We start from the raw sequence: 10,577 nt of genomic DNA on the forward strand, positions 1-10,577 counted from the left end.
CCCTCACAGTTAGTGTGAAGGTTGCCAGGTGCATCAGCTTTGAGAGAGAATCTGTGGTGTGTACTAAAGCTAACATATGTATACCATATGACTCAGCCATTCCTAGGAGCAGACCCTCAGAAATGCATACAGACAGCAAAAGATATACACAAGAATGTTCATAGCAATGCCATCTTTACTAGCAAAAGACTGGAAGCCATACAAATGCCTATTTACACTATAGTTATATAAACTACATATGGAAACATGGAGTGTTCTAAATCAGTGAGAATAAACAAATTTCCTCTTCCTATCTAATGCAAATACAAATCATAAATATAATATTAAATGAGTGGAGGATGCAATAAAAATATTTTATGACCTTAAGTGCCCTTCAAAAAGCGGGGGGGGGGGGGAGAAACCGAGTCCATGATGACAGAAATCTAAAGGGGGACTTCTTCTGGAGAATGGGGTCGGTGAACACAGCTCTGTGTTGAGGGCCCTATCTCATGACCAGATCAGAGTGGTGGAGAAGTGAGTGGGTTCACACTAAAGGTCTATCAAACTGTGAACTAAGTAGGAAACTGTACCCAAGTTAAACTTAAAATGTAACGCTTACACAACTAGACTAGCAACCCTCTTGTGCTAGAGGACCTGTGCAAACTCAGCTGGGAGCCTGGGTTCAGTTCCACAGGGTGCTGCATCTTAGTCGGCCAGGGCTGACTGCCCTTGGCTTTGTCTGTTGACCTGGCTCCTCCACTCTCCCTTTCTACCCTCTGCTTTCATTGTGAATGACCAGTCTTGGTCCCAACCCTTCCTCTGTTTGCTTTGCCCTTAGACTTGGTTTCTTCTCTCCAACACCTCACTAAAAAGGCTCTCATGTTGGGTTAATTTTATTTTTTTTCCTAAAATAATTTGCTTCATGGCCTGATTGAATTTTATTGTTTATTTTTCACTCCTTTCTTTAACCTATTGCTGTATAATAAAATGTCCATTATGACTAATAGTTTCATCGTTACTAGTCAATGGTTTGGTCTGCCATTTTTATTTTCTCCCCCAACTGACAACTTTAAAAAAATCCTCCCCTATGACTTTCTGCTGAACACAGTGAGGGCGGGGCTGCAGAGTGGGCGGGACTGCGGAGTGGGCGGGGCTAGAGAATGGGAGCCTTTTCTTGTTCTCTGTGCTCCAGTTTGAGAGAAGTACCAAATGATCAAACAGGCAAGGAGAAGAGGATTCAAAACCGATTACTAAACTACATGTAGTTTCCCACTTGCCCAAAGTGGTTAAACAGACAGCTTTCCTTGAAGCTTTAGCAAAGCTATCTGACCTGGGTCCGCTCACAGAACTATTTGCCCTTTGCTTTTAGTTGATTATTTTTAAAAATAAATCCTCTAGTCCTCAACTGGAGAGGCTGAAGAAACCAGAGAGTTTTACCTTTTTTTCCATATGAAGGTTTTTGACCAGGAGTTTTTCAAACACTGGAATAAATTTTTAATTTGGACTTTGATTTTCAGACAAGCCCAGCTCATGTTCTCTTGGGTCTCCTTCCCGAAGACCAGACATCAAACAGGCACTGCTCGCTGTCTTAGTCGAAGCGGCAGAAAGGCTCACAGCCACACCATCAACAGAAACTGCTTCCCATCCTGCCTGCCTGGGCTGCACCCTGCCTGCTACCTCGAGCTCACCAACGTGTCCGCTCTGTGAACCCAAAGCAGAGTTCTTTCACCAGGAATGAACAGTGCGGGCCACGGTGCAGACAGTGCTGGGAACACTGTGAATAGTTCACCTGGGGACCCTGTGTGAGGCATCTCAGAAACAACACAGAGAATACTTACCTGGCCTGGGAGCGTCCATGAGCACGAAGGTGGCTTCCCCAGAGCCAGGCTTATCCACTGCGCTTCAAATGCGTTGACCCCAGCGACTTCCTCAAATCTGGGAAACTCGACTGCATGGTTTGTGGTAGTGGGAGACTGTGTTCGCACCCCCGCACCCCCCCCCAAAAGTAGAATCACAAAGAGGAAAAATCAAACAGATGCTACAAGGTACGCCGTTTGGCTTTCGTTGTTTTTCTTTTTTTCTTTCTTTTTCTTGTCTAAGACTCTCCTTCCCAATTTGGATTGTAGAGGGCACCCATATGCTTACTGTAAATGACACCTCAAAGTGTAACTCTTACCTTCACTTTCTCAAACTCAACTGGCAAGATGGAGAGCAGGAAGGAAGGAGAAAGGAGGAAAGGATTTGCTGTGTACAAAAGTGGTTCATTTCCCTTCACAGCCATAGATGAGAGACGGGAGGGGACGGAGACTCAATCCCAGCAGCCCCTGGAAAAGTGACCACCCAGGCAGCTACAATCATTTCCTGTCAATTGTTACCTGAAATAACCAGTGGTGGAAACAGCATCCAATGTCATTTGGGGACCATCTAGCACACTTGTGTCCCATAATGAGATACAAATGATTTTTTACGCGGTACTGACAGAGTCCTCAGAAGAAATCATTTCTATTCTTATTTCGAGTCACTTAATATAATTGCCCTGAGCCCGAAAGGGGGAGTTGACTATTGGTCACCCAAGGTCTAGGACAATTCCCCCAGATACTCATGAGAATAAACTGTAGTTCGGACTAAATTTATAACTCTTCTCTAAGATTGAGAGGCAACTATACATCACCTCAGAGGAATCTACATGGTAAACTCTACTAGTATACTTAGGACACCTTCCCGGAATTCTCTACCTTCAACCTTGGCCTTGACTGTGAGGTGGCCTCTTGCAAAAAGAGAAGTGGTTTTGGTGTGATAAGCAGGATTCTTGTTCACTGGCTGCTGCCCTGATCCTTGAGTTTCAAGAGATGGGATTTCAGGTGAGACAGAAGGGAAGTGTGTGCCTCCTTCCTCGGGCAGCGCTTAAGGACTAAGTAGAGCACCGCACACACGCACATCCATTGTTGTTCAAGAATAACAGAAGTAAATGAGGAAGATGGGGTCAAGGAGGCCTCCAGTGAGCACAGTATACCAACACCCAGAACTATCAGATGGGGAGCAGAGTCGAGAGAGAGGGTCAGGACAGGGACTGTGTTCCGCTTCCCTTTTAAGCAAGAGGCCAGACATGTCTGTGGTTGGCTGGGCCTATGAAGGAGGAATGCTTGGACACGGTCCCGCAGCTTAGCCCTCACTCCTAGTGGGTGACAAAAACGAGGTGATTATTTGTTTTTTCGGAAACGACCTCCACGAGGCTCCAAAGACCAAGCTGCAGTCTGCAAGGCACGCGGCAGGCTTTCCTCTGGGTGTGAGAGGATTTCCTTGGTTTGGTGGGATTCGTTTGTTTTTTTGAAGGGGCCTGTTTATTTTCTCTTCCTTTAATGTTATGATTTTTTTTTAGACTCACGAGGAGGAGGATACATAACGTGCAGCCGAATCTGCAATCTCCTATTTTGTCAGCTGCTTGTGTTGATTAGAAGTTCAATAAAGAGCCTACGATAAAACAGCGCTGTGTTCAAAGGATCTTGTTATGCTTTTAAAAGACTGGGCTAGGCAGAAAAGATGGAGCATCTAAGCAGGCTGCCTTGATATGTTCCTCTTCTTCCGGGTCAGAAAGGAAGAAGACAGAGAGAAACCTTCCGTACTTTCTGGAACACGTGAGATCCTCAGCACACGCTTAACCAACACCAGATAATGAGCGGAAATGAGGGTGAGCTGTTCACCAAGCTGGTGTATGTAGATGCTGTGCTCCACCCTTCCCCCCTCCAGCTCTGATTGACAGGCTCTCTGTGAGATATGGGCCTAACTCCGAGAGAGGGAGAGGAGGGCCTGAAGCAAGTGAGGTCATAGAGCTCCAGGAATTCCACACCCAGTGATTCCCCAAACTCACCCAAGACGCCATTCTAGCAAGAAGCCATCCAGCTGCCAGGAACCCATTGCTTTAAAGAACAGGGATCACTCAGAGATCCCCAGAGAGGTGTCAGTGGTGCCCACCTGCTCCCCACCCCACCACCACCTCCTTGCCCCCAGACAGATGTTTCCTGGCAGCCACCCGTCTCTTGACACTTACTCTAAAAGAGGCTGAGAAATGGCTGTATGTGAGCATCAGGCTAGCCAAAGTCGCTGACTTTATGCAAAGCAGGCAAATGCAGTCAAAACACTTACAGCAATCAATTCGAGTTGTTGGGTAAAGTTTTTTCCATGTCCCATACATTATTGAACAGTTAATTTCGTCTTTGTGCCTGCAAGACATTCCAGCTCTTGGATGACAGCTTTATCCATTAAGGAGCAAGCGGTGACAGCCTTACAGTGAGAGCCTTGCCAACCCAGCCTGCCGGGAGGCGTGCCTGCATCACCACCAAGAAATCCTGGGACACATCAACATCTTAATCAATATGCGAGAGTCAATTACTGGGGAAGTGTGGGCTTAAGCAGGAGCTGATGATGAGGTTCACGGGCAAATAGGGCTTGATCAATACACAGCAGAATCACACAGGTCCCACCATCACAACATTCCCACCCCCACCCCCCACAACATCCAACCCCCAGCAGAAGGCCCACATGCCCTCTGCCAGCATCTTTTCCAACCCACCAACCACCTACTCTACTGGAGCTTGCTTGGCTCATTTCCTTGATAAGTATATTGGGAACAGAGAAAGCAGGGTTTGGGGAACAATCAAAGGCAAATTTATTATTGGATACACAAGCCCAGTCCTTCTGATAGACTACCTGCGATCAAGACTCCCCCCCCCCACCATGTGCATCTAAGATGCCCTCCCCCATCTGTCTATGTGAGAAGGAGCCTGGTGAAGAACGCTCATTGGTGTCTGTTGTGTTGTCTTTTCCCTGGGAGATAAAACTTTTCCCAGTCATGCAAACATGGACATCTAGGACAGACTGAAGCACAATTTTATCAAAGTTCAACTTGGTGGAACTAAGGAGTTTATTGGGGTTTTCTCAGAGAACATAGGTGAGGTATTATTTACAGGAACATGAGTGACCCCAAAACAACCACATCACCACCAAGACACAACCCATCATGCATGGCTGCATTGAATGGCTGATGGATCTCATGAAAGCTGTATTGTGGAATCCCATTTTCAATTACTTCTAATAGATGCCGGTAGCTCCCCTAACTTTCCTGAAGCTGGGGAGGCTTACCATTACCATAGACCTATTACAGTATTGTTCTGCTCCAGTTGCCATGGCTACACAGGCAAAGTCCAAAACAGCATTGGACTATGTCCAGAAGAAAAGTCACTGTACACAATGCTTTGATCTGCTTCCTCTTCTACGACCTCTGCAACTTCCTACCTGGCACCTGAACTCAAACATAGCTCCTGAAACCAATCCTTGGTTGGCTGTCAATCAGATTATGTCTCAGGTGTCCTCGAAGACTATCTGTGTCATCCTGGATGATAAAATCCAAACTACATTTTGTATTTGCAAGACTTCCCATGGCATGGCCCCATGAAGCTCATGATATTATTTGAGTTCTCTTTCTTAAGCACTAGCGTGCTTTTTATAACTTCATAATGCCCTTCCCTTCCTTGGTTACTTAGGGTCCCTGGAGCTGTCTCTAATTCCCTGGATAAGAGCTGATGATACCGCAAAGTGTTGGGTTGAGGTTTGGGTCTGTTTACAAGATGGATGTCTACATAACTGTATCATCATGAGATTATCTGTTCTACGACAACAGGCCTTGGAAGGTTGTTCATAAGGGAATTGCCACATATCTGGTCTCTCCCCTTATTACTGAGGATATTGTCATCATTGTAATCTGGGTGGTCCCCTTGTCCCCCAGCTCTGTGTGTCTCTAGCTCTCTTTACTGTCGTCCTGCTTCAACCTGCTTGCGGAATTCATACCCTGTAGGAAACCTTGAAAAGTAACCCATTTCCGCAATACTTTAGTGTACAGGCAGACATCCCTGGAGATTTGGTGGGGGGACTAATCAGAGTTTGCCTCCATAGTTCTCATCTCTCTCCTGCTCTCTCACCTGGGGAAACTGGAGCTTCTCCCCACACTTCCCCCAAGCAGCCTCTATTTGGAGCACATTCTTCTGGTTCTTGCCTCAAGTAACCGTCTGCCTTGCCTGTTCCACAGCAGGCCAACCATCCATCCTCAGACAAATGACTGAGAAAATAGAAAGGAGATACATTACAATTAGTCGTCTACAGCTTCTTCCTAACCATCCGTTCCTTTGTGTACCTGATAGCCTTTAAGACACATAACAATAAATGCTGAAAAGCCATCACAGAAACAGAAAATAGAAAGGCTGAAATAAAACAAAAAACAACACACAATTCTACCTTTTCTCCAAGCGAGAAGCATTGTGGGGGTGAAGAGGGGTTCTGGGGCAGAGTTGGAATTCAAGACTTAGAAGCCTTAGTGCATGGATAATGTGCGCCAGTTTGACAGTGGTGGGGGTGTCTCATGGGGGAGGGACTCCCTGAGGATGGGTAGGGCTGGCTTTGAGAGGTAGAGGCAGGTCGAGGAAGAGAGAGATGGCCATGCTGGTCCATGATGAGCTGGGTGACTGACACACAGGATTGACAGGTAAGAGAGGGGATCAAGACTTGAGGCATAAGGAGGACTGAGCTTGACCATAATGCCGGTGCCCAGAAAGATGAAAGAATTCATACAGGAAGAACTATTGCATCTCTCTAATGCACGAACAAGGGTATTTGGACAGTGTATACTGGGGAGAGTGGAGCTCCAAGCTGGAGTGAATCGCCTCTGAGTCTAAGATCTCTTGCCTCAGGCGAGTGGAAGCTGACAGAAGGCACAGGCTGAATGGACCAGAGGAGAAGGTATACAAGACATGAAGGCAGCTAATGTTTCTTATAGGCCCACTTTTGAAAAGGCCTTTTTATGAACAACACAGAATTTAATTATGACTTCACTACACCCTTATATGACACATGCATCAGCTGCACCAATTCATAAATATGGAAGCTGCAAGCCGTGGAGTGACTTCACCTGACTTGCAAGATGGAGCTGCAATTCTGAGTGGGCTCCAAAGGGTGCGAGCTGAATGGATTTTAATACCGCTTCCCTTCTGTGAGTGAACATGAACATGCCTGGGGAAGGGTCTGAGGTAAGCCCACGTTGCTGGGGTGGTTAGACATGAACATGAGGTGTGATAGAAAATGCAAAGCCCTTCTTTGTCTCCTCTACCGGCTGCAAGCTCTTAGAGAAAGAGGAAAAGGAGCCCATGAAAACAGCAACAGCAGCATCACCACTATTTATGGTACCACTAGGTTCCAGGGTCTATGCTGAAAGTTTATGTAAACCGGAATATTCCTCTCAATCACCTGAAAGTCCCCATTCTGTAGACAGGAAATGAGCTCAGAGAAATTAAATAAAATGTCCAAGTTCACTTACTAATGAGTGGGGAATTCAAATCCAAGTCGTCTTTAGTTCCAGAGCTCCTTAAACTTTTGACCTGCAGTAAAGGTCCGAGGATTTAAAGGAAAAGGTACCACAAGGTAATTTCCCTAAGAAGTTGCAAATGTATAGACACAAGAGACTTTTAATTAATATCACAGATGGGACTTTTCTCTATGTGAATTTCACCCAGGAATGTCATATTGTTTATACACTTATTCTTTGAACAAACATTTATTAGACTCTCTTGTGTAGTAAGCAGTCATAGACAGGACACACTTGGTCATCTCCAAGCATATCATCGCTAGTTAGACTAGTAGTCAGGAGTATCCCCAAGAAAAATACCAAGAATCATGGGAGCTCAAGGGACATTAATCTGGCTTGGGTGGCATCAGAGAAAGCTGATGAGAAAGGCGTGTAGAAATTCTGTTCTTGGGGTCAGAAGTCCTCACTGTATCCTCACTGTGGCATAGAAATGCTTCTCTGTAATGACTCTAAAGGGCTACAGAAAAAGAGATCTGGTGCCCACATGAACTAATGAGAGGCAGGCTGATGACTTCAACAGGCATTTCTTAGGACCAAGTGTCACACAGAGTACAGACTTACAGTGTGAGCTACAAAATGAACAAATGAAGTTCTGAAGGGATACCCATCCTCCACAGCTTGATACTCTGAGAGTCCCCTTGGGATGGTCACTCCCCATTGCTTCTGAGCTCATCTAAACAATGGGACTGATAATAATTACACACGTAATTGTTACATAATTGACTATGAACCCAAATGGAAGAGAGGATATGGCGTGTATGAAGTGTCTGCCGAACAGAAGTATTATGGTTACCACAAGGCTACCATTGTTGGCACTGAGGAAGATGGGCGCTTGAGAATGGCTCTGATACTCTACATGTGGGTGATGGAGGAAGGTTTGTTTAGAGGTATGTTGAATTTTGGGTGAAGCCATTATGTTTAAATTCCCATAGGCAAGAACTGGACACATGCGATTGAAGTCCTAAGGTCAGGCCAGCATGGGACACAGAGAACTCGAGTCTGAGATTGTGAGACTAGGTCAGAAATTCTAGAAATAGAATAAGAAGGAAGGGCAGAGAATAAGATGCTCATTGGGCAGCTGCCTGATTTCTGGACCAGTACAAACAAGACAGCTCTGCTCTTGCAATAGGATTCTAAGGTTCCCAGGTTGCCTTAGCCAATCTTGTGACAGCCTGAGCCCAGGGAAAACTGTTATGTAGAATAAACTGTACATGGTACTCCCAGAAAGTGTGGGGACTTCCTGTGATGACTTCTGAAAGTCCTACCTCAGTTATTAACCATCCCTGTGTGCCTCAGGTTATGACATAAATATTGTATGAAGTATAGAGGATTGATAAAACACAACACTAACAGGAAACTAGTTTTTCTAAATGTATAGAATATTTTTCTACTTGTGAAAGTATGAAACTCTAGACTGGACAAAGAATGGAATTGCCAAACTGCAATTTGTTATACAGTGACTCCCAGAGTTAAAAAAAAAATACTTAAGTAGTAATAGAATTTCCCATCTCCAAGATAATCATGAGGTTTATCTTCTAAGCCTAAAATTGGTCAAGGACTGAGGGTGGTACCCCAAACATACTAGATATTCAATACATGTGCCATCTTTCCTTATTGATAGTGGTCAAAATGTGGGGGAGGGGTGCTGAGTCATCTGAGATATGTCCAGGCTGTGTTAAACTCCGTCAACAGGCTAGGAGAGGAGAGAAAATAAATACAACTGAAAGTGGAAGAGTCACAAAGAGATTCAGGGACCTGGACTAAAGCTCCAGAAGGCAAGGATGGCGAGCATGCCCGTGGTTCATGAACGGAGTGTAGACCCACTAACAGGGATCCTTCCCTAACTGTTCACTAAAAATGAGTGCTTTCCCATGTTACCTTCTGGCGGTATTGTCTGAAAGACTGAACGTCCTCATTCTTTCTGGTGCACAGTTGCTCTTCACAGGGGCAAGAAAACTGTAAATGAGAGAGCAGTGAACGAATGGGCCCAGGCAACACGGACCCTGTACTTGCTGACCATCACTGCAGAGGTCCTGTTCCCACCTGTTCATCATCCTTGTGCCTTAGTAATTGGGAAGACTTTGCGGAAGCAAGGCTTCTAGTACCAAAGGACATTTCTAGCTCAAAGCCTGTGTCCTGAGCTTGACAGCTTTCATTTTTGTCCAAAGGAGGTGGATAACATATGAGGGGGAAAAATTGGCCCTGTAAAGGGATCCTGAAAGAATGACATATTTGTCTATGAAGTATAAATATGAACAGCCATGGAGATACGGCCCTGTGGCGTGAGGCTTTCACTCTGGCAACATTCATCTTTTGCCAGGAAACCCTAGATTTAGTACCTGAGGGACTGGAGTTTCAAATACCTTATACTTTTTTTTAATACTCTGCCAAGAATTTAAATTGGTAAAAGCTGGGGACTGACAAAACTTGATCCCCAAGAGCTTTTCTGGCACTGGTTTATCAGCGAATACGGTGCCATTATTTTTATTATAATTATTATTTTTTTCCTTGGTAGGGTGAGAGCTCATTTATAACCCAGTGGCTTCTACTCCCAGTTGTATTTTTCTTTAAAAAAAATCCCAATGCTTAAATAAACAGAGACTTTGTCGTGATGGTGTTAGAAGCTGTCATTGGGTTTACATGCAACGGGGTTTCAAGTCCTTTCATGTGTTTAGATCAGACAGACTTGAAAGGAGAGATCTAATTTTAGGATGCCTATGGCTGCCACCAATTTCTCATGGCACCCAAATGCCTCCCATTCTCAAGGTTTCCACCATGCCCCAACCTCAGGGATCACTGTTCAGGGAGACCTCATGGGACCTCATGCCTCAGTCAGCAATGGAGATGGGAGAACAGAAACAGAGGGCAAGGGTAACCTTCATTTCTTAGCCATGTGGCTTTGAACAACTTAGCCTGTCTTGGAATAGCATCTATGAAATGACCATCGAATTTTCCTCTGAGGGTTCTTAGAAATAAGAAGTTAAAGCAGATGATGTGAAAAGGCTTGATATTCTGAGTTCCATAAGGGGCCATCTGATCTACACACAAGGAAAAGGGGAAAGAAAGGGAGGGGCACACTGGGACAGCTTTGTGGGGTGCCTCCCATGATTAGGGCCTTGACATAGATGTTTCTAGCCGAGAAAACAACTGCCACCATGGGGACCCATAAAACAAGAAGGTACAATTT

At 45.1% G+C, this 10,577-nt stretch overlaps 1 non-coding gene across 1 annotated transcript; it reads left to right on the forward strand.

The window, feature by feature from the left end:
- Positions 1-1,809: 1,809 nt before the first annotated feature.
- Positions 1,810-1,973, forward strand: LOC119818114. Its single transcript, XR_005286025.1, has one exon. It is a non-coding gene; the product is annotated as a U1 spliceosomal RNA (small nuclear RNA).
- The last annotated feature ends 8,604 nt before the right edge of the window (positions 1,974-10,577 follow it).

The sequence above is a fragment of the Arvicola amphibius genome, chromosome 6 (assembly GCF_903992535.2).
Source record: "Arvicola amphibius chromosome 6, mArvAmp1.2, whole genome shotgun sequence".
Lineage (NCBI taxonomy): Eukaryota > Metazoa > Chordata > Mammalia > Rodentia > Cricetidae > Arvicola > Arvicola amphibius.